This window comes from Lithobates pipiens, unplaced genomic scaffold, assembly GCF_037356315.1.
Source record: "Lithobates pipiens isolate NorthernLeopardFrog02 unplaced genomic scaffold, aLitPip1_a1.2 Scaffold_10, whole genome shotgun sequence".
NCBI lineage: Eukaryota > Metazoa > Chordata > Amphibia > Anura > Ranidae > Lithobates > Lithobates pipiens.
Genome location: NW_027507686.1, coordinates 140,159,148 through 140,185,218, shown reverse-complemented (window position 1 = coordinate 140,185,218; position 26,071 = coordinate 140,159,148).

Here is a 26,071-nt window from a genome sequence, read left to right as displayed (position 1 = left end):
CTTGTGGAACATGACTGCCAGATTGCTGTCCTTGAGCAACCCCTCTCTCTGCGCTCACGCTACTGCCTTCCTCTAGCTGAGTATCATCATCAGAGCCTACAAAACACTGGGCATCCTCCTGGAGCATGTACCCAACACTGTGCTCAAAGAGTTCAGGAGACTCCTCAGGAGGACGTGGTGGGTCTAGGGGAGGAATCACTGATGATGACATTGAAAGGAGGGAAGACGATGTGTTGGCAGCTGCTTTGCTACTACCCTGAGCCTGGGTGAGAGAGGATGAGGAGGATAAAGAGGGCTTGGTCATCCACTCTACCAAGTTTTCGGCATGATGCAGCTCAACACGTCCAGCTGCCGAAAAGAAGGACAAGCGTGTCCCATGGCCACGTGCTGATGATGACGATGCACCACGTCCACGACCAGCACTGTTGTCTCTAGACACAGAACCTGCTTGCCCTCTTTTATCGGCTCGCGCCTGTCTGTCTCTCCTTGTTGGCCTTCCAGACATGGTAATAGCCTGAAGGGAGATGGGAAAACCAGCAATTGGGTAATGTATATTGTGCTGGAGGCACACACAACACCCACTAACTCATGCAGATGGCAGATGGCTCAATTAGAGAAGAGCTATATAGGTGGATATAACGGTGTATACTGCGGTCAGGGCATGCAGACAACACGCACAATCTCCTACAACTGACTGCAAGCTCTATTACAAAAGAGCAATATAGCTAGCTATATAGGTGGATATTTTTTATTCCAGTATACTGCTACCAAATTTCAAGCTTAACATAACAAAACAAACATCAGTTTACATTCACTTTACAAAAACTAACAACGATAAACTATACAGTCAAAAAGGGAAAAAACAATTTTTACATATCATCTTCCCCCTCCTCCTCCCCAGAAGAAAAATTTATAAGTAGAGCATCACCCCTACTGCTAGGCCCTTCTGGTGGCCCAGGATCCACCTCAGGTAACGGGGCCCTTTTTTTCTTCTTCTTCCCCTGCTTTTTCCTAATCGTGACCCAAGCCACTTCACCCTCCTCATCCGATACTTCTTTTGGGCGTTTCTGAGCCCCCTTAACCGAGACTTCCATCTCCTCCTCCCCAGACCTGTCATCCCCAGCCGAAGAATCGGATGAGGAGACAGTGACCAGACGTCTGCCCGGCCTACATCTCCGAGGAAGGGGAGTGGGAGCAGTAACCTGGGAAACAGAACCCTGTGCCCCCCCCTTATCCAAAAGGGGAGGCCCAACTACCTCCACCTGACCAATATCTGGACCGGGCACCTGAACTTCAGTGACAGGGGCCTGGGCAACATCTGCAGGCCGTACCCCCTTTTCTCTTTGAGGGACCCTACTTGCCTTCTGGGCTCGAGGTGCACCCTGTGGCTCCGCCGTAGGAGCGCTTCCCTGCCTTTCCCCTCCAGAACTCTGCCCAGCAGGAGGAGGTGCACTATCCCCTCCTGGCCCACCACCTGCTGCAGCTTCACTCCTGTAGGCTCTGGGGCATCTGCTAAAGGGATGCCCCATTTGACCGCAAAGGTTGCAGCAGATCAACCCACACGTGTCACCTGAGTGTCCAAACTTATTGCACTTAGTGCAGCGCACAACTGTGCAATCTGCACTCATGTGGGTTGGACACCCACACCTGAAACACCTACGGGGCTGGCCTGGGTAGAACACCAGGATTCTGTCTCGTCCCAGGAAAGCACTTCCTGGGACATGTGCAACCGTGTTGCCAGATCTTCTCAAACGAATCCTGGTGTTCCATGCTCCAGTCCATACCCCACGCTCGTCTAAGCATTTATTTAGAGGACACTGCAACTGGCCGTGTCTCCCCAGCCAAGTTGCTATGTCCTCCGGGGGCAGGCTCTCGTTCCTTACTAACACCGTCAGGTTTTTAATCTCCTCCTGCCTACTCAAAGGAATCAGGCGGAACCCTTTCCAGGGATCAGCCCCTTTAACCAACCCAAAAGCGGTTATAAAACGCTCCATGGTCACAGCGTTGGTGAAACTGACATCAAAGTCAGGGGTGCCAGCTGGGTGGATCACAGCAAATAGCTCAGCCACCCTGAACCCCAACGCCAGGACCATGTCAACCACTTGACCCCTCGTGGGGCACTGACCTTCACCCTCCCATCTCAGCTGGACCACATTCCTACGCTTGCGCTCCGGACCACCTGTCCCCCTAGACCAAGTACTGGCCCCAGGGGTCTGACCAGCCGGGGGTACCCGAAAGTTACTGGCCCCAAACTGGTGGTACAGGTGGTCCAGAGGCACACTGGACCCAGCTACATTGGCGTAGGAACGCCTTTCACCAAGTGCCGTCAGCAACCTTACCTCCGGTGTCCCCCTTAGTACGGGTCCCGGAGGAGGAGCCTCTGCCACAGACACTGGGGGTACAACATGAGAAGCAGCCCCCCCACTCACGGCATGGGAAGTCACACTCCCCACATCGTTTACCCCAGCCTGAACTTTAGGATAGGTCTCATCCTCAGAGCTATAAAGCAAAGCCTCCCAGGCTTCCTGCCACTCCACCTCCATATGGGCCCCGCAGGAATCCACTGACACTTGGCTCGGCCCTGATTGAGAACCCTCCAAGCCGCGAATGAACGTCATTGCAGGGTTCTCACCATCAAGCTCGCCCATTGGGCAGTCACCCCAGGCCGTAGCTTGTTCTGGCACTATACAACTAGACATTTCAACATTACTGTTACTGTTTACACTCTCTTGACCAGAAAGCAGACCGGAAGTCCTTTGAAAACGACCCTCGGGGTCAACTTCCGGACCCGCCACCGTCACTTCCGGCCGCGGGCTATTCCCGCCATGAACCAGCTCGCGCACCGGAAGTGCGTCATCACCCCTTCCCGCGCTACTATTGGCCTCGCGGTCAGTAGCACCACCCCTCCTCCCGCGGGAAGACGGCGTTTTCTTATTCACGGCCGCCATTCCCGAACTGTCAGATGCCATGCCGCCGGCCGACACTGCACCGCTGCCCACAGCGGCAGCCAAGCTGGCTTGACTCTCATATACCCTAGTCCCCTTACCCTGAGACCGGCTTGCAGCAGTGGCAGCCGACAACGCAACTGACGGCGTGCCCTGCTTGCAACCACCGGCTGGGATCACTGGGGACTGTACAGGTAAGTCCATTTTCCCTTTGCTTACTATCCTAGCAAGCTGCACCACTGGTATCTTCTTAACAACACTCCTGTCTTTAATGTCCTTTTGCTGCCTCCTTCCCACTTCACCGGGGTCTAACCTGCCCTCTGGGGACACAGCCTCATTCATAGGCTGGCAACCCTTATGCCCCGTACACACGAGCGGATTTTTCGACATCCAAACTCCGACGGACTGAGTCCGTCAGACTATCCGATCGTGTGTGGGCTGCAACGGACTTTAGCTTTGCTAAAGTCTGACGGACTTTAGAAATGAAGCATGCTTCAAATTTTCCCGACGGAACTCCGCCGGACCCGGTCCCCTTCGAATAATTCGCTCGTGTGTGTGCTACTCCGACGGACTAAAACCGACGCTAGGGCAGATATTGGCTACTGTCTATGAACTTCCTACGTCGAATCCAGTCGTACGTCATCACGTTCGACTCCGTCGGAGTTTGGTGTGATGGTGTGTGGTCAAGTCCGTTCGGTCGAAAAGTCCGCCAGAACTCCGTCGGAACTCCGGCGGAACTCCTTTGGAGGTCTGTCAGACTTAATCCCTCTCGTGTGTACGGGGCATTAGGCTTACCTGACCCCTCTGCAGGATTAGCGGAGTTAGCAGGGCTAGCAGTCTTTTCATCAGGAATGCTCTTCACATTTCCAGCCTTCACAGCACTCTCTCTCTCCAAAACTGTTTCTTTACACACCGCTGGCTTTCTTTCCACCACAGTCTTTCCCTCTGGTTTGTCACTGGCCACCTTTCTTTCCACCGCACTTTCCTTTTCTTCATGGCTGGCTTCCACAGAGGGACCCGCCATTTCCTCTTCAGGCGCTGTGTCAGGGGCTGAACGCTGTCTGCGGCGTCTCCCTGCCTGGGTCCCCTCGTCACACGCAATTCTCATCGCTTTGTCCACATTAGATAGGAATTCTTTCTCACTAGAAGCACTGTCAATCAGGTTGGATAACAGCTCACCCATCAAGTTGCACTGCTTCTTCAACCCGTCTATCACCGTCTTGAACTCCTGTCTCTTTACAACACCCGATCTGTCTCTCCGGTTCCTTAGCTCCGCCAGGACCTTCATTTTCTCGCAGTAGCTGCGGGAAGCCTTCACAATTAAGCTTTTAGCTTTCTTCCTTCTGTCTGCAGATTTCTCCGCATCCTCTCCTGGCTGTCTCAGAGACCAATCTGCAAGATCCAGCTGGTTCTCCAAAAACAACCTCTCCTCCTTGACGAGCTCCAGGAGCTTAGGGGCTCCACGTCCTTCATTAGGCTGAGAAACAGGCACCTGGCCTGGGCTGACTGAAGTCATCAGCTCCCTCTCTTTCTCCACCACACTGGAAGTCCTCAGAGATCAGAGCACGCAGCCAGCACACACAAGCTCCTAACACTGACTGCAAGCTCTATTACAAAAGAGCAATATAGCTAGCTATATAGGTGGATATAACGGTGTATACTGCGGTCAGGGCACGCAGACAGCACACACAATCTCCTACAACTGACTGCAAGCTCTATTACAAAAGAGGAATATAGCTAGCTATATAGGTGGATATAACGGTGTATACTGCGGTCAGGGCACGCAGACAGCACGCACAATCTCCTACAACTGACTGCAAGCTCTATTACAAAAGAGCAATATAGCTAGCTATGTAGGTGGATATAACGGTGTATACTGCGGTCAGGGCACTCAGACAGCACGCACAATCTCCTACAACTGACTGCAAGCTCTATTACAAAAGAGCAATATAGCTAGCTATATAGGTGGATATAATGGTGTATACTGCGGTCAGGGCACGCAGACAACAGGCACAAACTCCTGCGTATTGCTAACAGCTCAATTACAGAAGAGCAAGAACGCTAAATCAGCCGATAATGAACGGTGTATACTGTGTTGAAGGTACACAGAGAACACCCACTAACTCCTACAGATGCCAACACACTACACAAGGCCGCCGTGTTGGCGGCCTTATATAGTGTGGTGCGTGTACTACACAGCCTGAGCTATGATTGGCCACAGGCATGCATCCTGTGGCCAATCATGGCTCGCCTCGCTGTCGGCGCTGTGATTGGCCAAGCATGCGGGGTCACAGTGCATGCTTGGCCAATCATGAGCCAGCAATGCACTGCGATGGCGCAGTGCATTGTGGGCTGTGAGCGCCACACAAATTTGGCGCGAACGGCCCATAACGTTCGGTATTCGCTGAACGGGCGAACAGCCGATGTTCGAGTCAAACGTATGTTTGACACGAACACGAAGCTCATCACTACTCCCCTGTGATTGTACACAGCGAGTGTTATTTGTGGCTGGGAGCTGCTGTGTCTAATCACAGCCCAGAGCTCTGTGTTAACAATCAACACAGCGCTCTGTACAGAGGGAACAATCACTTTTTTTTTCTTTTCCTTGCAATGCAGAGAAAATCAACAAATCAGTCAGTAGTAAAAAGCAGCTCACATTACACATTGTTAGACATAACCCTTTGATTCACCCTAGATGTTAACCCCTTCCTAGCCAGTACCTTAAGGAAAGATTACAGTTGTTATATGTTTCAGGGAGAAATAGTGTAATCCCTTGATTTTGCATTTTTATATATTAATATTTTGTGTTGAGGGTTCTTTTTTGCTGAAGGCCATGTATGTTGGTTGAGAAGTTTGTGATATTTTTTTGATTTTGTATTTTTCCTATTTATGTGAATATTTGGTATTGGGGCACTACCTCACACAAAATAATGCAAAACTGAAAACTTTAGTATGTTCACATGGGCCTTGACAGAATTTTTCATGTGTTCCTGACCAGTTACATCATATTTGTGATCCTCTCTTGCATCTTGGAGACATATTCTAAAACACGCTTCTGAAGGCTGGACTTAAGCCTTATACACAATCATATTGTTGGCCAACAAATTATCAGACTTGTCCGTAGGGCGTGTGCGAGTAACTTGTCCTGCATACAAACGGTACACAGCTATTGACCAACAAACATGAACGTAGTGACATACTACGAGGAATTTCAGCTCTTGAGCGCCACCCTTTGGGCACCTTCTGCTAACGTTGTGTTTGCTGAGCATTGATTCTGAGCATGCGTGTTTGTACTTTAAACTTTTGTGTGACGGACTTGTGTACACACGATAGGAAAATCTGACAACAGACCATTGTCTGCCGAAAATTTGCTAGCCTGCCATTCAACATTTGATGGTGGAAATTTAGTCAGCAATTGTCTGTTGAAGCATACTAACAGTAGGATTTTAGGCCAAAACTCTGTCATCACACAATTCCCTGCTGAAAATTGTGCGTACTATGTCAAGCGAAAAAGGTAAAAAGGTAGTGGTGCGCGGTACTATGGTGAAGAATCTAGTTAGAACAGGTTTAATATATTCAATAGGTACTCAAAAGATTAGAAGATAAATGTAATATCGTCTCCACTACAGGTAATAAATGGAACGTAGAAAAAGAAAAGACAATATATGTATATAAAAAATATTAAAAATATATATATATGTATATATAGTGAGGGACCCTCACTCCTATGCGTAGTAGTATTTTGAGTGGTGGACAAATGGATAAGAAAAACAATTAATGATAAATAAGACTAGTGGTCCCAATGCGATTTTTTAGGTAGCAGAGTTGCATAAAGTGGCAGTGCTGAATATAAAGAAGGTCCGTGAAAATAACTACTACTGTATTTGTTTCAGTGACTAAAGTACTATACATAAAATAGTGGAAAAAATAAAAAATATATAAAGTGAATCACCATGCGATTTGTTAAAAATGACGAAAAACGCATACAAAGTGCTAATGCTGAACAATAAATAGATCTGAAAAGAAAATCTGCTAAGTCAAAGTATATGTGTAACAGTGTACAAAAGTAATCATTAGCTAGATAAGGCAAAAGATGTAAGTAATGCTTGCCTTGTGACTAAAGAAATCGCATATGGTGTTAAAGCCAAGGGAGGGTTAAGCAAAGTGACTCTGTGCGGGTGTCTTTATACCATAGACTTAAATATCGGTGCAGTGCACTAAATTGAATCATACAATCAAAGAAAATAAATCAAATTGTTGAATCAAAACAAAAACGCATAAACGATCCAAGTGTTGGTGAGAGGGAAACAACCCTCTGGGAATAATCCAAAACAGAAGGAAAAAGGTGCACAGTGTTTGAAGCTATAAAAAATATAAAAAACAACAATGGAACAGTAATCCTAGTTAAAATTGTCCATTCAGCTGGTGCAACAACAAGTGGCGATTAGCCCAAAATCGCATGTAACAAGACAGTCGCCTGCAATGCTGGTGCTTAAAATATATGTGCACTATAAGGTAGAGATTTAAACAGTGATAATGGTGATGGTGGATATCTCCCACGTGGTCCTGTGTAATCAGAATATGGGTGTCCCCTTACCTTACAGCTGTAAGGTAACAGCATATGGTATATGTATCCTCAGGGTTCCTGGTGGTCCTTATCCCTCGAGGTCCTATTCACGTGTCCCCGGGTCCTGGCGTCTCCTGCTTACTGTGCCGTATTGGGCTCTGTAAGTGGTCCCTCAGCGGTACTTCAGCGTGGGGGGGGGGAATTGGTGGTATACCTCGGCGGTTTTATGCAAGGGGTTAAACAGATAAGGAGGAAGGGAGCCCCATAGTATAGTATTTTTCAACAGTATTGAAATTTATTTATAAAAACAGCTTTGGTACTCACAAACAGACAGAGTTTTTGTATGGTGTATAAACGAGCCTCGAGCTCGATTGCGTCACTTCCGGTAGCGTCCCGACTAGTGTTCGTCACGGTCACGTGACTTCATCAGGGGATCAATGTCAAGCGAGCCTTGCAGTCTTTCATACTGTACATATACCAAAGTAAAAGGTGAAAACCCAGTGGAGGCCCGAGGCACATCACTTATGGTGAACAGGCATGCTGGCAGAAGGCAGCCCCAGCCTTACCCTTTATTTTGCACCACCTGATTAAGCATGGTCTTTATGGTCTTGGTGAAGCATTCAACCAGGCCACCCATCTGCTGATGGTAGACAGATGTGCTCAGCTGGCCAATCTGGGACAGCTTGCACATATCTGCCATTGCCTTTGACATGACTAGTGTGCACCGGTTAGTAGAAATTTCTCTAGAAAAACCCATTTCAGTAAACATTTGGAACAGTGTTCTGACAATAACTTCAGACAAAGTATTTCACAGAGGAACAAACTCAGGATATGGCATAGTGAAGGATCACTGGTATGTATCAGTGACCTTGGTTTTCACTAGAAGAGCCTACAAAAGCCATCACTATCTGTTCAACAGAACTTATGTTATAGGCTAGGGCAGCAGGGGCAGCAAGGGCTGCAGAAGTGTGACACTAGAGTGGATATCTGGCATGTGTGACTAAATGTATAGTATTTCCTTATCCCAGCTTTCAACTCTGGCTAGTTGAACTGGTCAGTGATATGCACCTTGGTTTTTGTCAGTCCCCAGTTTTTGGAGTTTAGTCAAAATGGAATATCCAAAATCTTTAATCTCGGTTCTACCATACTTTAACCACTTCCCGCCCAGCCTATAGCAGAATGATGGGCAGAATGATTCAGTTATTCTGACTGGGCATTATATAATGTCTTGCAGGATAACAGTCGCTGCACGCCCGTGGGGGTGCACATTGCGGCGATTGGTGGTGCGGTGTATCAGTCTGACCGCCCTCGATAAAGAGTCTCTGACCGAGGCTTCTTACCACGTGATCAGCCGTGTTGAATCACGGCTGATCACGATGTAAACAAGAAGAGCCGTTGATCAGCTTTTCCTCACTCGCATCTGACAGACGTGAGTAGAGGAGAGCCGATCTATGGCTTTCCTGACGGGGGGTCTTCGCTGATTGTTTATCAGTGCAGCCCCCCCTCGGATGCCCACACTGGACCACCAGGGAAGCTGCCAGGACCACCAGGGAAACACCTAACGTGGATGGCCAGGTACATCCGCCATGACCATCCACATGTGAAAATGAATGCCCAACATATGGGCAATGACTGGCACCTCTATGGCACAATAAAAATCAGTGATGCCCAGCATTGCCACCCATCAGTGTTATCAGTGCCACCCATCAGTGTCCATCAGTGCCCATCTATCAGTGCCACCTATGAATGCCCATCAGTGCCGCATACCAGTGCCACCTCATCAATGCAGCCATATCAGTGCCCGTCATTGAAGAAGAAAACTTACTTATTTTTACAATTTTAACAGAAACAAAGAAAACCTTTTTTTTTTCCAAATTTTCAGTATTTATTTATTTGTTGCGCAAAAAATAAAAACCGCAGAGTTGATCAAATGCCACAAGAAGAAAGCTCTATTTGTGGGAACAAAATGATACAAAAATGTGTTTGGGTACAGTGTAGCGTGACTGCGCAAATGTCATTAAATTTGCGTCAGCGCTGAAAGCTGACAATTTGCCTGGGCGGGAAGGTGTATGAGTGCCTGGTATTGAAGTGGTTAACTGTTAATGCACACATAAAATAGATGATACTTGTAAGTAATGATATTTACTTGAGATAACTAGAAGACATTATAATCACACAAATGCATGATCAAAAACAGGAACTATTAGCTGAACTAAATGTATTCTCTCTTGAGAATAATAAGAGGATTTGACAGAGAAAACTATAAGTGGGTGTGCCACATCCCAGACACCTGTAGGAAAAAAAGGGGATACCCCTAAATTGGAACTTTTAAGGCACTACCACAATGAGATTTTTTTTTTTATATATATATATAAATGTAGAAACTTTATTACAAAATAAACACATGTCAAATAGAATAACAGCACATAGATACATATATAGATGTGGATTCTCTTGAGAATAGTCAATTAACCACTTCAGCCCCGGAAGATTTGGCTGCTCAATGACCAGGCCATTTTTTGCAATTCGGCACTGCGTCTCTTTAACTGACAATTGCACGGTCGTGCGACGTTGTACCCAAACAAAATTAATGTTGCGATATAAGTATAGCGATACCCTCAATTAAGAGGGCCGCAAATTTGGTTTGGGCCCTGAGCACAGCTCCGCCAACCCCCCCGGCAATCTGCTCTACCCACTCTGGCACAGTTAGTATCTAGCAATACACATTAAATCACTTATACTCTAAATATGTGTGTGCGTGGGTGGATAACTCAAGCTCATAGACAATCTTTGAAAGTATATATATAACTGACTTTACTTGTTGTTTTATAAAAGGAATAACATGAATCGAACATTTGGTTTGCAACACATAAGCAGGTCCCTGCAGTAACCAGTAATAAAGATAAACAGAGTAATCAGCATAATAAAGTATTGCTATGCAACTCTAGCGCTGCCCTTTTTCAGCTACTTCCCCGCATGGGTAAACTAACACCCAGCACTAGGGATGAGCTTCGTGTTCGAGTCGAACGTATGTTCGACTCGAACATTGGTCGTTCGGGCGTTCGCCGAATTCCGAACGTTTGGGCCGTTCACGGCAAAATTCTTGTGGCCCACAATGCACTGCGATGGCGCAGTGCATTGCTGGCTCATGATTGGCCAAGCATGCACTGTGACCCCGCATGCTTGGCCAATCGCAGCGCCAGCAGCGAGGAGAGCCATGATTGGCCACGGGCGTCCTGCCTGTGGCCAATCATAGCTCAGGCTGTGTAGTGCACGCCCCACACTATATAAGGCCGCCTTTGAGGCGGCCTCGTGTAGTGTGTTGGCATCTGAAGCAGTGGGTGTTCTGTGTACCTTCAACACAGTTACACACCAATCGTTTTTGGCTGATTTCCTATCTTGCTCTTGTGTAGTGGTTACTGTCTGTGCCCTGACCGCAGTATACACCACTATATTCACCTCACCTATATAGCTAGTGATCTAGCTTTAATAATAGAGCTTGCAGTCAGTAGTGTTAGGAGATAGTGCGTGCTGTCTGCGTGCTCTGTACCCAGTACATACCACTATAATCCACCTACATAGCTGTTCTCTATTTGAGCCCAATTGCCATCTGCAGGAGTTATTGGAATTTGTGTGTGCTTCTAGCACAGCACAGCACAGTATACATCTGTATATACCCCTTTAACTCTGCTGTTTTCTGGTTATTGTCTGCGTGCCCTGACCGCAGTATACACCGTGATATTCACCTCACCTATATAGCTAGTGGTCCATCTTTAATAATAGCGCTTGCAGTCAGTAGTGTCAGGAGATAGTGCGTGCTGTCTGCGTGCTCTGTACCCAGTACATACCGCTATAATCCACCTACATAGCTGTTCTCTATTTGGGCCCAATTGTCATCTGCAGGAGTTATTGGAAGTTGTGTGTGCTTCCAGCACAGCACAGTATACATCTGTATATACCCCTTTAACTCTGCTGTTTTCTGGTTATTGTCTGCGTGCCCTGACCGCAGTATACACCGTGATATTCACCTCACCTATATAGCTAGTGGTCCATCTTTAATAATAGAGCTTGCAGTCAGTAGTGTCAGGAGATAGTGCGTGCTGTCTGCGTGCTCTGTACCCAGTACATACCGCTATAATCCACCTACATAGCTGTTCTCTATTTGGGCCCAATTGTCATCTGCAGGAGTTATTGGAAGTTGTGTGTGCTTCCAGCACAGCACAGTATACATCTGTATATACCTATTTATCTCTGCTGTTCTATAAAAAAGGCATCTGCAGGAGTTAGTGGGTGTTGTGTGCCTCCAGCACAATATAAACTACCCAACTACTGTTTTACCCAACTCCCTTCAGGCCATTACCATGTCTGGAAGGCCAGCAAGGAGAGGCAGACAGGCGCGAGCCGATAAAAGAGGGCAAGCAGGCTCTGTGTCTAGAGACAACAGTGCTGGTCGTGGACGCGGTGCATTGTCATCAGCACGTGGCCATGGGACATGCTTGTCCTTCTTTTCTGCAGCTGGACATGTTGAACCGCAACATGTCAACGACTTGGTAGAGTGGATGACCAAGCCCTCTTCATCCTCCTCATCCTCTCTCACCCAGTCTCAGGGTAGTAGCAAAGCAGCTGCCAACACATCGTCTTCCCTCCTCTCAATGTCATCATCAGTGACTCCTTCCCTAGACCCACCACGTCCTCCTGAGGAGTCTCCTGAACTCTTTGAGCAGAGTGTTGGGTACATGCTCCAGGAGGATGCCCAGTGTTTGGTGGGCTCTGATGATGACACTCAGCTAGAGGAAGGCAGTAGCGTGAGCGCAGAGAGAGGGGATGCTCAAGAAGGACAGCAATCTGGCAGTCATGTTCCACAAGCTGCAGCATACTGCCAGGTTTGCTACAGCGATGAAGAGGGAGGGGATGATGAGGGCACTGACTCCACGTGGGTGCCTGGAAGGAGGGAGGAGGAGGAGGAGGAGGAGGAGGAGGCACATGTCCAACGAGGCAGGATGCCCTCTGGGGGTCAGCTTAGGGGCAGCACACCAACTGAATCACACCGCAGAGCTCCTCCTGCGCAGAGCGCTTCCTCTGCGCGTTATTCTAAAAGTTCTTTGGTGTGGGCCTTTTTTGAGACGAGTGCATCAGATCGCACCGCTGCTATTTGCAACATATGTCTCATGCGTATCTCACGTGGCCAAAACATCAGCCGCTTGGGCACCACATGCTTGACTAGACATATGTTGACCTGCCATGCAGCTCGTTGGCAAGCGTACCTCAAAGACCCACACCAAAGAACAAAGCGGACCTCTCCTTGCTCCTCATCAGCTGGCATCTCCAACCCCACTAGACCTTCAGTCCTCTCTGAAACCTACTCTGAGAGGAATGAAGGTGTAGAATTAGGTGTGTCACAGCCAAGTGCTTCCGGGAACTCTGCTAGTGGTACATCCACATCCGATTATAGCAGACAAATGTCCCTGCCCCAGCTGCTGGACCGGCGGAAGAAGTTTACTCCCAGCCATCCGCATGCCCAGCGGTTGAATGCTAGCTTGGCTAAATTGCTTGCACTTCAACTGCTGCCTTTTCAGTTGGTAGACTCGGCCCCCTTCCGTGAGTTTGTACAATGTGCGGTTCCTCAGTGGCAGGTCCCCAAACGCCACTTTTTCTCACGGAAGGCGATTCCGGCTCTCTATCGGCATGTGGAAGGCAATGTCCTTGCCTCGCTGGACAGGGCGGTCAGCGGTAAGGTGCATATTACCGCTGACTCATGGTCCAGCAGGCATGGACAGGGACGTTACCTGTCTTTCACGGCCCATTGGGTCACTCTTCTGGCTGCTGGGAAGGATGCAGGACAAGGTGCAGTAGTGTTGGAGGTTGTTCCGCCACCACGCCTCCAAAATGCTACTATTGGTTGTGACACACCTCTCTCCTCCACCCCCTTCTCTTCTTCTTCCTCCATGGCCTCTTCCAGTGCTCTGTCCTCAGAACCAGCGGTGCTCCGTAGGCGTTCCAGGGGCTACGCAAGTACGCAGGCAAAACGATGCCATGCCGTGCTTGTGCTGGTTTGTTTGGGGGACAGGAGCCACACTGGGGCGGATGTTTTGTCAGCTCTGCAGGGGCAGGCCGAGAGGTGGTTGACACCACGCCAGCTTAAGCCAGGAATGGTGGTTTGCGACAATGGCACCAACCTCCTCTCCGCCCTCCGACAGGGACAACTGACCCATGTGCCCTGTGTAGCTCACGTCCTTAACCTGGTGGTGCAGCGGTTCTTGGGCAGGTACCCCGGCTTACATGATGTCCTGAAGCAGGCCAGGAAAGTCTGTGTGCATTTCCGCCGATCATTTAATGCCTGTGCTCGGCTGGCTGAGCTCCAAAAGGAGTTGAACCTGCCCAAGAACCGCCTTATATGTGACATGCCCACCAGATGGAACTCAACATTGGCCATGCTGCAGCGGCTGCACATGCAGCAGAGGGCCATCAATGAGTACCTGTGCGACTACGGCACCAGGACAGGGTCAGAGGAGCTTGGTTTTTTCTCACCACGCCAGTGGGGCATGATCAGGGATGCATGCACTGTCCTGTCACCGTTTGAGGAGGCCACAAGGATGGTGAGCAGTGACAGTGCATGCATCAGTGACACTGTACCTCTTGTTCACCTCTTGGAGCATACGCTGCGTGGAATAATGGACAGGGCACTTGAGGCAGAACAGAGGCAGGAAGAGGAGGACTTCCTTGCCTCTCAAGGCCCCCTTTATCCAGACAGTGTTCCTGCTGTGCCACCCATCACACAGGAAGAGGATGAGGAGGAGGAAGAGGAGGAGGAGGATGATTGTGTCAGCATGGAGGTGGAGGCTGGCACTCAGCATCAGCATCAGCAGCAGCAGTCTTATAGGGATGATTTACAGTCCCAAGAAACACGTGGACTTGTACGTGGCTGGGAGGAGGTAGCTGCGGATCATGTTGTCCTTAGTGACCCAGAGGACTCTGGACCGAATGCCTCAGCTAACCTACGCTGCATGGCCTCCCTGATCCTGCAAAGCCTGCGGAAGGATCCTCGTATTCTTCGGATCAAGGAGAGGGACCATTACTGGCTGGCCACTCTCCTTGATCCACGGTACAAGGGTAAGGTTGCCGACCTTATCTTGCCATCGCAGAGGGAGCAGAGGATGAGACATCTCCGGGAGGCCTTGCAGAAAGCTCTGTGCAACGCGTTCCCAGAGACTGGGAGGTCACAAACTCCTGGTCCTGGACAACGTGTTGCTGAGGCATCAGTCAGAAGGAGCGGTGGAGAAGGTGGCCGTCTGACTGATGCTTTCAGACAATTTTTTAGTCCGCAGCCCCAAGGTATGATTGGTTCCAGCACCCATCACCAGCGTCTAATTTACATGGTGCAGGAATACCTAGGGGCAAGGTCAGACTTGGACACCTTTCCCACTGAAAATCCTCTGGCTTACTGGGTCTTGAGGATGGATCACTGGCCAGAGCTTGCACAGTATGCAATTGAGCTACTGGCCTGTCCTGCATCCAGCGTTCTTTCGGAACGCACCTTCAGTGCTGCTGGTGGCTTTGTTACCGATCACAGGGTGCGCCTGTCCACCGAATCAGTTGATCGACTGACCTTCATCAAGATGAATCAGTCTTGGATCACCCACAGCTACCAAGCACCTGAAGCTGATGTAACCGAATATTTTTTTTTTTAAATACCACATCCCTTCAAGACTGCCTATGCTAATGCTGAGTGACTGTCCTGTTATGTTGATTGTCTATCCTCTTCCTCCTCCGCTGATATGTTGGAAGAACATTTTTGGTTCTGGGTGATGCCAGCAGCCCAATTTTTCTGCCCCTGTTTAACAGGGGCGTTTAAATACAATTTTTGATGCAATGCTTTGCAGCAGGGCTAATTCCTGCAATAAAACTAGAGTATATGGCAGAGGTTGCAGTGTGATGGCACCAGCACCAGTGCCTAAGGCCCAATTTTTCTGCCCCTGTTTAACAGGGGCGTTTAAGTACAATTTTTGATGCAATGCTTTGCAGCAGGGCTAATTCCTGCAATAAAACTAGAGTATATGGCAGAGGTTGCAGTGTGATGGCACCAGTGCCTAAGGCCCAATTTTTCTGCCCCTGTTTAACAGGGACATGTAATTACAATTCTTGATATAATATTTCACAGGAGGGCCCCTTCCTGTGCCCACCGAGTGTAACGGTGAGGACTTATAGTGTTGTGGCACCAGCATCACAACCAGCAAAGGTAAATTTTTCTACCACTGTTCAACAACGGCATGTAATTACAATTCTTGATATAATCGTTCACAGCAGGGCGCTCCAGCGCCCACCAAGAGTCACTTTCAGGGCTTACAATGTTGTGGCAAAACCAACACCTTGTTCCGCCATTTCTGCAGAGCATATAGGGCAGGCCCCTACTTACTAACATCCAACTTACAAACATCAGACAGCAGCAAGTGAGATGAAAAAAGATGTACGACAAAACAAATTATACAGGGGTGATAACCCTTCCCTATGTTTTCCAAAAAGCTTAAAAATAGTATTTTTTGACTGGAGCTACACTTTAAAAATGTACCAGTTGAAAATTACAAACAGATTCAACTTAACACAACAAACCTACACAGTCCCTGTCTTGTTTGCACCGCCTGTATACTGCTGTTCTGAGTATATAGGGCCTGGGGGCCACACGCATTTCCTTTTTTTAATATGGGTACGGGGTTCCCCTTAATATGCGTACAAGACCCAAATAGGCTGGTAATGGGCAGGGAGGGCTACCCATGCCATTTTTCTGAATGATTTTCAACCATATTGCAGGAACCAGATATAACATTAAAACCGCAAGCAGTTTTAAATGGTGTTATTTCCGTTTAATGTCATTTTGTGCAGGGACTGTTCTAAACATGGGAAACACGTGGCACTTCACAGGCATACTACAGACACCCCCCAGGCACCATATTTAAAGGAATATTTCACTTTTTTTTTTCACTTTAATCGTCATTAAAATCAGTGCTCCCGCCAAAACGGCCGTTTTTAAAACCTTTTTTTGCATTGACCCATGTCCCCTGAGGCAGGAGTCAGGTCCCCAAACCCATTTTAAGATAGTATCTTGCATATTAGCCGTTAAAATTAGCACTTTCCATTTCGAACGTTCGAGTCCCATAGACTTCAATGGGGTTCTAACGTTCGTTTCGAACGCGGGGTCCGTTCGAAAGTTCTGGTGCGAACCGAACCGGGGGGTGTTCGGCTCATCCCTACCCAGCACTATCTACCTATGCAGTCAGGCCTGACTGATCTAGATGGAAGTCCAGTGAAACAATATTCGCTAGCAATCTTTCGGTGGTGCACTTGAAGAACAACTTTGTAATCCAAACGAATAATAAAGATAAAGTATCTGTCTTTAAACAGCTCTCACCACCCGGACAGTTCCAAGTCCGTTTTTCTCCGCCGATTCGTCTAGGAACAGGAATCCACCAACCTCCGAGTCTTCAATCCTTCTGGTGTACTGCAGCAAGGATGAGAAAATGTCTCTCAGGTGCATCTAGGCTGGCAAAGGGCTCTTTGGAAAAGAGCACAAGGCCCAGGCTTCAGGCCTTGTGCCTCCAGCAGTTCAGCACAAAACCTCCTCTTGCTAGGAGAGGGGGGGTGTCCAAAGAGAAAGAACTAGGCCTCTCCCCCTCCTTATATGCCCTTCCCCATGAGTCTCTGGGGCATAACTCCAAACATCCTGGGAACCAGCGGGGTTCTGAGAACAGTAGTTTTATAGTCCTTAAAGAGACCCCGCTACACACTCCCCCCACTTAAACTCTTTGGTCCCCAAAGATAAACTTTTAACACATATCCTGTACCAATTTTGAAAGTGCTGGGTATGATGTTGGTACAGGGAATTTCCACCAGAACTCTGAGGTGGGATTCCCTGTCCCACAGGTCACACTGGCATGAGTGGCCTGCCTAACTGTGCCAGAGAGTGAGCTGGGGTTGCCCTCCACCAAATGGTCAGTGGAGGGATTAGAGCGTTCAGCACTTCTTTTAGCAGTCACAACAGAGTCCTCAGAGCTCTCCCCCATTTGAGAGTAGGTTAGCTTCTTGGGGGGTCTCACAACTCGGCGAGCTCTCTGTTCTCTTGGGACTTCAGGCTCTGGTGCCACAGGCTCTACTTCAGGAACACACTCTGACAGCATCACTGGTTCTGGAACATCGGTCCTTTCCTCTTCTGAGTGAATGCTAGGGATATCTTCCCAGCCTTCAGGCACACCACTAGATGGAATGAACTCTGTAGCTTCTGGGTTCAGCGTCCCATCCTGTGTATCCTCAGTAGGTGGGAGATCTATGGCAGAATTTCCTGGAGTTGATGAAGGCCACAGCCACTCAAGCTCTCCTCTTCCACCTTCACCTCGTTGGGAATCTTGTCCATCTCTAACCCGGGAGGTCTGAGACCGAGTGCTAGGTCCCGGGGTATCCAGAATGGAAACAGATTCTGGTGGATTTCTCACTGGAGGTATTCTGACTGCTTCAGTAAGCGGGAGCAAATGATTCCTGTGCCAAGTCTTCAAGGGCCCCACTTTCCCCTCTGGTTTTAACTTATACACAGGCAATCCAGGTAGCTTTCTGCAAATGACATAGGGCTCCGATCTCCATCTATCAGCAAGCTTGTGCTTCCCAGGGATCCCCAGATTGCATAGCAGTACACGGTCCCCAGGCTGCAGGTCTTGCACTCGAATCTTCAGATCGAAGTTCCTCTTGTTGCGGGCTCCCCTTTGGTCCGAGGCCGCCTGAGCTCGTTCATGGGCCACTTTCAAATTGTGTCTAAGTCGGTCCACATATCCCTTGTGGGAGGTAGCAGAGGCATGGTCTAGGGAAATGCCAAAGGCCAGATCCACCGGCAATCTTGCTTCTCTCCCAAACATGAGCCGGTAGGGGGAGTAACCCGTCACATCACTTGTGGTGCAGTTGTAAGCATGCACCAAAGCTGATATGTGTTGGCTCCAGTGTTGCTTCTTCTCTGTCTCTAGAGTTCCAAGCATGTTTAGTAAGGTCCGATTAAACCTCTCAGGTTGGGCATCTCCTTGTGGATGATAAGGTGTAGTCCTGGTCTTCTCTACTCCCAATGAGTCCAGTAGGTTCCGGATCAGACGACTCTCAAAGTCCCTTCCTTGGTCTGAGTGGATTCTCTGTGGTAATCCATAGTGGACAAAGTATTTTTCCATGAGCACCTTGGCCACAGTGGAGGCCTTTTGGTCTTTGGTGGGGAAAGCCTGGGCATAACGGGTGAAATGATCGGTTACCACCAGAACATTTCCCAATCCACTCAAATCGGGTTCGAGGCAGAGAAAGTCAATGCACACCAGATCCATTGGACCCTGACTCTGTAGGTGGCCCATTGGGGCAGCTTGATGGGGTAGAGTCTTCCTCTGGATGCATCGTGCACAAGAATGGCAATATTCCTCCACTTCTGCCCTCATACAGGGCCAATAGAACCGGCTTCTGACAAGCTGGAAAGTTCTCTCCGCCCCTAGATGGCCATGCTGGTCATGTAAGGCAATTAGTACCGTCTCTCGGTGCTTCTCTGGGAGAAACAACTGCCACTTATCTTCTGAGTTATCAGAGGGGCCCCTTCGGTAGACCACTCCCTGATGTACTTGTAGCTTATCCAACTCTTTCCTCAGCAGGCGAACCTCCTTGGAAGGGTGACGTCGAAGTCCCTCTGGATTCTCGTTCTCCAAAGCTTCAAGGACCAATCTCCCCATGGGGTCTTCCAATTGGTCATAGCTCCGCTCCTTTCTGGACAGCTTTGGCAGGAGTTCCTCTGCTAGTTGAGTTACCCCACAGTAGGGTTGAGGGACTCCCACTGCGGTGACTCCTATCTCCTCTGCTCTGGAGCCCCCTCTTGCTTGAAACTCAGCACCCTGACAGAGTGCTCGCACTCCTTCCGGTGCTACCTGGGTCCAGTCTTCCCAGTCATTGACCATGACATGAGATCTTCGGGACAGGGCACCTGCATCCCTATTTCCAGCCCCTGGTCTGTACTTTAGACTGAAGTTGAATCCGGATAATGCAGCCAACCATCTGTGTCCGGTTGCATCTAACTTTGCAGTAGTGAAGAGGTAGGTCAGAGGATTGTTATCTGTCTTTACGGTAAACTTCGCCCCATAGAGATAGTCCTTCAGTTTGTCTACTACTGCCCATTTGAGGGCCAAGAACTCCAATTTATGAGTGGGGTAGTTCTTCTCCGAGGGAGTCAGGCTCTGGCTCACATAGGCCACTGGTCGCAGCTGCTCTTCATACTCTTGATAGAGCACTCTGCCTAGGCCCTCATGACTGGCATCGACATGTAGCTCATATGGTCTGGTGGGGTCGGCATAGGCCAGGACTGGGGCTGTGGTAAGGCTCCTCTTCAAGGTTCGGAAAGCCTCTTCACACCTTGGGTTCCACTGATCTTGAACCGACTCACCGGCCCTCCTAGGTCCCAAGCCATCCTCTTCTCCTTCAGTCTTGAGCAATTCGTTTAGTGGCTTGGCAATCCGGGCAAACCCATCCACAAATCTTCTATAATAGGAGCAGAACCCCAGGAAAGATCTGAGCTCTGTGACTGTTGTCGGTCTTGGCCAAGAGGTAACTGCCTCCAACTTCTCAGGGTCTGTAGCCACTCCCTTTTCAGACACTATGTGTCCCAGATAGTTCACAGAGGATTGGTAAAACCGGCACTTCTCGGGAGAAAGCTTGAGTCCCTCTTCGCTGAGTCTTCTCAACACCTTCTCCAACCTGGCCTCATGTTCTTCCAAAGTCTTCCCGAAGACAATGACATCGTCCAAGTACACAAGTACTTCTATGAGGTTCATGTCTCCAACGGTCTTCTCCATGAGGCGTTGAAAGGTAGCAGGGGCTCCAGACAGGCCCTGAGGCATTCTGTTGAATTCAAAGAATCCCACTGGGGTTATGAAAGCTGTCTTCTCTCGGTCTTCCTGGTGCATGGGGATTTGGTAGTACCCACTCTTAAGGTCCATTACACTGAACCACTTGGCACCAGACAAACTCTGTAGGGCATCCTCTATTCTCGGTGTGGTATATTGGTCAGGGATGGTCCTCCTGTTGAGAGTCCTGTAGTCGATACAAAGCCTCAACGACCCATTCTTTTTCCTGACGACCACTATGGGGGAGGCATAGGGACTTCCAGACTCCCGAATCACACCCGTCTTCTTCAACTCCGCAAGCTGCTCCCTCAGATCCTCCAGATCAGCTAGAGGGACCCGCCTAACCCTTTCCCTGAAGGGTTTGTCTTCGTGGAGGCGGATTCGGTGGGTGGCACTCCTGGCACATCCCACATCAAACTCATCCTTTGAGAAAATCCTCTCCCATCTAGTCAGCTGGGCCTTGGCTCTCTCCTTCCAGGCTCCAGGTAGGTCCGGGTTCTCCATGGAAAGTTTTTCCCAAACATCTCCTCCTTCACCCGTTCCTTTTACTTCTGACCAGCTGACTGGGGCCGCAGGACTCACCTGCCCCAACAGCATCCTGGCAGGGATCTCTATGGGTCTCTCCGTAGGGTTTCTCACACTCACTGGGACTCTTCCTCGAGCCTTCTTCAGGGCCTTGATTGGAATCACTTCCGGTATCACTTCCAGGCCTGAGTGGTCCTCCCTTGGATCGGATTCCAGCATGACAAAGGGGCCAGGCTGCTCCCAGGTAAGCTTCACCGTCGCCCTGAGGCAGGCTACCTCTCCGGGCTGCAGCACCACTCCTTCTCTCCCAAGTCTCCACACCTTCCCTATCCCCTCTCCTGGGGTCTTCTGCTCTAGGACCAACCGTTGGTAGGCTGTCTTCAGCATGGGATGGATATTGGGATCTTGATGGTTTCCCGTCTTCACTAGGGGGGTCAGAAGTCTTCGCACCAGATCCGTATTGGTCCCTATGATGAGGGACATCTTGCTGGCCCCGGGCGGTCTAGGACACACAACTGCCAGGGTGTCAAACACCTCTGTTTCCCCCCCCACAGATGGATCGAAGGTCAGCTTTATGGGCAGGTAACCATCGTAGGGGAAACTCTGAGCTCCCAGGCCCCATATCTCCAGCTCTTCTATCTTCTGTATAGGCAAATGGCTCAAGTGCCTATCATAGAAGTCTCTGTACAACAAAGTCACTTGAGCTCCAGTGTCCAGGAGGGCCTTCGTGTAGACTCCTTCCACCTGGATGGAGACAGTGGGGGACAGGCCGACCAATTCTTCTGGGTAGGGCCGGGTTGAGGCCACCTTCTTCTGGGGACCCGTCTTCATCCAGTTGGTTTTTGACTTTATTCTTTTTCGAGCCTGGTATGCATTGACCCTCCCCCCAGTAATGGGAGTACAAACCCGCTGAGGGATGTTATTGTTTCTTATTTGTAGACATTCCTTCTGAGGGGTCTGGTTTTCTCTCTTTCTCTTCCTTCTATTCAGTTTGGAGTTCACTGAAAGGCATGGGCACCCGGTTGACTCCCCCCCCGGGGCCCTCTGGAGTTTCCCGCCGGCTGGCGGTTATCTATCTTCTTCTTCTTGGGACTGGAACATCTACTGGCGAAGTGGCCACTGCCCCCGCAGTTGTAGCATAGCATCTCTTCTCGGTCCCGAGTGGGGCTTGGTGTTGGTGTATCTGGAAACAACTCCTTCCTAGGACTTGGTTTCTCGGCTCCCCCTTGACCTTTCGCCATCATAGCAGTCAACATCTCCATCACCTGGGACATCTGTAACTTCAAAGTGTCCACCTCCTTATCTCTAGCGGGAGTCATGGCCGGTGTAACTATTGCTACCGGTTGTTCGACGGGCTCGATGGGATGTTCTTCCCTTTTCTCTTCCAGTAGGGCCTCTTCCTCTCTGATCATTCGGATGAGGTCAGTGTACTCCAGATTCTTCCCATCCTGTCGGGCACGCAGTGTCCATGCAATAGGATCCATGGGTTGAGCTCCCCTCAGTACCTGTTGAGCACGGGCCTCATCTACTTTCCCTGGGCTGATCCCCTTCCTTAGGATCATCCTATGCAGGATTTTATCTAAACGTCCCATGTAGTCTGATAGTTTTTCACCTTTCTTCTGGTAGCAATGCTCTAACTGATAAGCAAGCTCAGAGATTTTCTCTGTCCCACCAAACACATTCTGTAATACATCTAGGTACTCCTGCGCATTACAGTCTGTCCTGCTCATCTTCAGGTTGCGTACGGCCTCTAGAGCAGGCCCCTTTAGACTTTCCACAATCCTCTGCTTCTTTCTGCACTCTGGAACTTCCCATTCCTCTAGTGCCTGAGTTGCGCTATCTAACCACTCTTCAAATCCCTCTTCTTCCGAAGGTACAGGTTTCCTCCCTGAAAACATCCGGAGTTTTCTGTACCCCGACATCGGGTAATCTGTGGGATCCTTCTTGCACTGGGCCACAATCTCCCCCAGGACAGCACACAGTTCTGCGCTAATGGTGGCCGGTGCTGGTCTGAGACTCTCGGGTGAGGTACGGGCCGCAGCCTGCGGTGATCCCATTGGCGATGGCTCCTCCTTTGTTGCGTGCGTCAACCTATAGGATCTGTTGTCTTGTGTCCGCACACAGTTGCGCTTGCAAGCCTCCGGCATCCCATCCCAGTATTCCACTAGCGCGTACTGATATGAGATGTCTGGGTCTGATTTTATCTCCATCACCCATGGTTCATGGTCTGGGGACACTGACTTCATTAACTCCTCTACGGTCTCAGTCGACCATTTCTCCCCTGGGAGGCTAATGACCACTGACTGAATGGGGTCGGCCTTAGGCGCTTCACACCACGCTCTGACTCCCTGTGGGTCCATGCCGGTACCTCTGGCGTGTTCACCGCTGTCTCAGAAATCCCGGATTTACGAGCCCCCACGTATAGCGATACCCTCAATTAAGAGGGCCGCAAGTTTGGTTTGGGCCCTGAGCACAGCTCCGCCAACCCCCCCGGCAATCTGCTCTACCCACTCTGGCACAGTTAGTATCTAGCAATACACATTAAATCACTTATACTCTAAATATGTGTGTGCGTGGGTGGATAACTCAAGCTCATAGACAATCTTTGAAAGTATATATATAACTGACTTTACTTGTTGTTTTATAAAAGGAATAACATGAATCGAACATTTGGTTTGCAACACATAAACAGGTCCCTGCAGTAACCAGTAATAAAGATAAACAGAGTAATCAGCATAATAAAGTATTGCTATGCAACTCTAGCGCTGCCCTTTTTCAGCTACTTCCCCGCATGGGTAAACTAACACCCAGCACTATCTACCTATGCAGTCAGGCCTGACTGATCTAGATGGAAGTCCAGTGAAACAATATTCGCTAGCAATCTTTCGGTGGTGCACTTGAAGAACAACTTTGTAATCCAAATGAATAATAAAGATAAAGTATCTGTCTTTAAACAGCTCTCACCACCCGGACAGGTCCAAGTCCGTTTTTCTCCGCCGATTCGTCTAGGAACAGGAATCCACCAACCTCCGAGTCTTCAATCCTTCTCGTGTACTGCAGCAAGGATGAGAAAATGTCTCTCAGGTGCAGCTAGGCTGGCAAAGGGCTCTTTGGAAAAGAGCACAAGGCCCAGGCTTCAGGCCTTGTGCCTCCAGCAGTTCAGCACAAAACCTCCTCTTGCTAGGAGAGGGGGGGGTGTCCAAAGAGAAAGAACTAGGCCTCTCCCCCTCCTTATATGCCCTCCCCCATGAGTCTCTGGGGCATAACTCCAAACATCCTGGGAACCAGCGGGGTTCTGGGAACAGTAGTTTTATAGTCCTTAAAGAGACCCCGCTACATAAACAAAAAAAGAGAGACAATTTTGAAAAAAAACACAATATTTTGTACTTTTTGCTATAATAAATATCCCCATTTAAAAAAAAAGTGAATTCTTTCCTCAGTTTAGGTATTCTTCTACATATTTTTTGTAATAAAAATCACAATAAGGATATATTGATTGGTTTGCACAAAAGTTATAGTGCCCCTGGGTGATCTATGTACATTGCAAGGATTTTATCAGATTCCTACCTTTTGTTATTCTGAAGAAATCACTGTGTGTTTGTCCATGTCTATGTGGGAAAGTGAATATAATGGGAGTGGTTTCATAATTATCAATCAGCTACAGCACCTGCAGGGCACTAATGAGAAAAAATTGCTGGGCCTGCACTCCTTTGGACATGATTTTCCATTGGGAGTATCTCACCAAAAAATGACAGTGAGCCAATCACACAAGCAGGGAATATTTCTGAGGGGTGTTCTGTACACATTTTGTACAGAACACATCCAGGTAGCCATATTGCATTCCCTTTTTTAGAAAATTACAGAACTGCAGATTGAAAAGGAAAGGTCATTTTTTAAGAACATTCAATTACAATATGACTTGTGTACCAATTGTATACGCTGTGTTATTTTTTCTTTATTTGCTATTTTTTTTCCCCATGAAAGTGGAGTTACTCTTTAACCACTTCGCATACCGGCTATAGTCAAATGATGTCCGCAGATGGGATCGCCCATCCTGGGCGGGTTTCATATGACGTTGTCAGCTTCCCGCCACTAATGATTTGTAGGAGATCTTACTAATGATTGTAATTGTACAGGGGCAAAATGATCTCTCTCTCTCTCTGGAGTCCATACATTCTTATTACAAGAAAGGATTGTGCTTGCTTTGGAAACTGCAGCTTGGCATTGCATACTATTATTGAGCTTATGATCTACAAAAACCCCCAGATCCTTCTCCACCATTGATTCCTCCAATTGCACTCCCCCTAAGTATGTATGATGCATGCATACTTTAGCCCCCACGTGCATAACTTCACATTTATCAAAATTAAACCTCATTTACAAAGAAAAGGGGGGTGATTCTGAGTCTGAGTCTGATGCATACCTTGTTTTGACCTTAAGATACGCACTCCTTACTGGGGCATCTGGTAAGGAGCCATTTGTTATCTACACGGTGGTGGTGCACTTTAAATCTTGCTTCACGACTACACCTGTTTTGGATTTTTGGACAAGTCACTGTGGACATTTGTTTGTTTTGAACTCACTCACCTGGACTTTTCAACAAGTTTTTTATTTTTATTTTTATTTTTATTATTTTTTATTTTATTTTATTTATTTTTGATTTTCATTTAGCAATTTCTGCACATATTCCTTCGAAGCACTAGTACCATTGAGATTTCTGTATCGAGTTACTAGTGCTTATTTATAACAATTGGTGGTATTTTATATGTGGTCTTACCTGTACTGCATGGGTATATGTCGCTAATGCATTTTCTATGTTGGGGTTTATGTTATACTCTGCACATTATTGAGCACACATGCACTTCATTGTTTATTCACACCTTAATTTAAATATTAAGGATTGCGCAGTTCTATTCCTTTTTTTCAAGTTCTTTTTATATAGCATTTTTTGGTACGGTATATATTTCGAATTGCTGCATGACAAAAAAATGTTGTTTGTTTTTTTCACTGTAGCGCAGATTTTCTTTCCTCTTTTAAATATATATATATATATATATATGCAATAATGGTGCATCAAATAAAGTCCAAAAAACTGAAATCAACACAATTCTTTGTGATAGAGCTGTCTCTAATAA